The 2,651-nt window shown below is 26.4% G+C and overlaps 1 long non-coding RNA gene across 1 annotated transcript; it reads left to right on the top strand.

The window, feature by feature from the left end:
* The first annotated feature begins 1,125 nt into the window (after window positions 1–1,125).
* Window positions 1,126–1,922, top strand: LOC146888290 (uncharacterized). The gene is made up of 3 exons (XR_014989066.1): window positions 1,126–1,283; window positions 1,362–1,532; window positions 1,745–1,922. It is a non-coding gene; the product is annotated as an uncharacterized LOC146888290 (long non-coding RNA).
* Window positions 1,923–2,651: the final 729 nt, after the last annotated feature.

Genomic DNA, 2,651 nt, shown 5'->3' with positions numbered 1-2,651 from the left:
TATAATATATCTTCTCCAACAATCAATACGTGAAATGATTTTCATATATTAAAGAGAGTTTCATAGTAGACTATAATCTTTACATGTCGTTCATTTGTTTCATAGTAACGTATATTAAAGGGTTAAATATGTTTTTATTCCTCAAATTTTAGTAAAATTTGAAATTAGTCTCTCTTCAAAAATTTTGACCAATTTAGTCCTTCATCTTTAAAAATGCGTAAATTTAGTCCTTTTAACCAAATTTTGTTAAGTTTATCTGACGTTTCAAGCGTATTTCATAATAGTATTTGAATTGTTTACACCGTTTGACACATTTTCGTTTCAATGTTAACTCAAATATTATCATAAAATGCGTTTAAAATGTCAAATAAACTTAACAAAATTTGGTAAGAGGGACTAAATCCACACATTTATAAAGATGAAGGACTAAATTGGTATAAAATTTTGAATAGGGACTAATTCCAAAATTCACTGAAACTTGAGGACCAAAAACATATTTAACCCTTTAAATATGTTTTAGAGACAAAAAAAAAATATACATTTAACCCAATCTTTACAAAAAAAAAAATTATTAACAACTAATTTTATTGATCAAAAGTTATTCTCTAAATCTTTACATATTTGACCGATTTAGATATCAATTTACAAAATAAAAAATTATTGGTTACTAAAATATTCAGTAATATGAATAAAAAATTATAGTTGGTCTCTAAATTAATTTCTAAAATTTAGCAACCAAATTTTTAGTTACCAAAAAAAATTGATCACTAAACATTAGCTACCAAGGTTTTTGATATCAAAAGAATTGGTTTCTAAATTAGTTTCTAATTGATTACTGACTAATTTAGTGATTAATTATAATTTTTTTATTCATAATAGTGATTATTTTGGTAACTAATATTTTTTATTTTATAAATTGGTACCTAACTTAATTATTATAATAAATAATAATTTTTTGTCATTAAAATTGATTGTTAATGAGAAATTTCCTTAATTGCAGTGAATAATATTTAACAATATAATATTAAATTACACATAAAGTTAAGAAAACTTTTTGCATAAGTTACATTAAATACATCAAGCATATCGTTACTCAAAAACCATGTCCTCTCATATAAATAATCAAGGGATTAACGTCTAATCTAAGAATTACAAAGTCATCACAAACGTCTGAGTTCTAAGTTTCATCATCATATAGTGAGATTGTAACGTGAAAGATATGTCGAGGAATTCATTCGTATTAGCATTTCTCTTTGTAATTCTCACCGTGGAAGCTTGTTATGGTATTCGATTATCCCTTCGTCACTGAGTTATTGTTTCTCATATATACTTGTATTAAAAAGATACAATAATCTTTGTAGGTCATTCATTTTCTACAGAACCAAAGACAGAGGAAAGTGACAACATAGTTGTAGTTTCATGTCAAACAAAGCAGGACTGTCTTCGCAATATTCGTGCTCTACCTTGCGATCCATCAATAGTTTCTTGCTCTGCGGGATACTGTGTTTGTAATCATAAAAACGAAGAATCAGGTATTTAAAATTAAATTAATTAAAAAAATGTAGTTAATGCTAGATTCCATCCTCAGGTCTTGATATTGAAGTTATGAAAATTTATCAAAATTGTTTTTGTTATTCTTGCTCTCCAAAAGCGTGTTATTCCGTTTATTTTCCACTTATATCTTTTACAATAAAGACTTTATTTTATTTATTTTTATTAACATTAAAATTATTCAATTTTGCAGGTAATTTGTTTTGAACGGAATCGATAAAGGAGGCAGAGTGATGATTCTACTTAATGAATCATTTTGAATAAATGTATTTTATGGTTGTAGGATTCAAGGACTTCCATAGGATATTTGGGCCTAATAATATTGTGAACATATATGGTTCATGGTTGAAATATACAAGTTAAGTTAATAATTCAACAACAGTGTCTCTTTTATCTTCTTTTTTTTATATGTCAACGCTTTTAGTTTTATGTAGTCAAATAAAGGTATAATTAATGTAAACAAGTTATTATAAAATATGGTTAAATAAATAAAGAAGTATTAGGACCGAATATTTTAATGAAACCACAAATATTTAAAGAGGTTCGTATTATAGGAATGTTGTAAGATGCAATATAAGTATTAAGTTAATAAATTTTATAATACTCAAATTGTAGAAAATAAAAAAAATACGAAGAAGGGGATTGTGTAATATTGACTGTGTATAAAAAATGTTACAAGTGTTATTTATATATATATATATATATATATATATATATATATATATATATATATATATATATAATCTTAGAAGTCACAAGTAAATGGGCCTAAAACATAGACATGTGCTAATATCTCCTTCAAACTCACAATGTTACGACAAAATGCATTAAGAATTTGTAAATAAAAAGGAAAGCGTAAAACGGAGTGCAGTTTGATAAATATACCTGCAATCTGTACAACCGAAGGAATAAATCGTAAATATATAATGATAAGTTGAAGATGATGATAAGTAAAATGGCAATTTGTTTCAATATTATTGGTGTATGGCCGGGTACATCTCGGCCCAATAAGACAGAAATGGCCGGGATCACCCCGGCCCAAGTATGAGGCACATTCGTTGTGACCTAGTCACTCGGGTACTTGCTTTTCACCTTTTCTC

The sequence above is a fragment of the Vigna unguiculata genome, chromosome 2, assembly GCF_037176805.1.
Source record: "Vigna unguiculata cultivar grain cowpea cultivar isolate G323 ecotype 2 chromosome 2, ASM3717680v1, whole genome shotgun sequence".
NCBI lineage: Eukaryota > Viridiplantae > Streptophyta > Magnoliopsida > Fabales > Fabaceae > Vigna > Vigna unguiculata.
The sequence above is the reverse complement of the archived record's forward strand: the minus strand, read 5'-3'. Positions and strand labels throughout refer to the sequence as shown.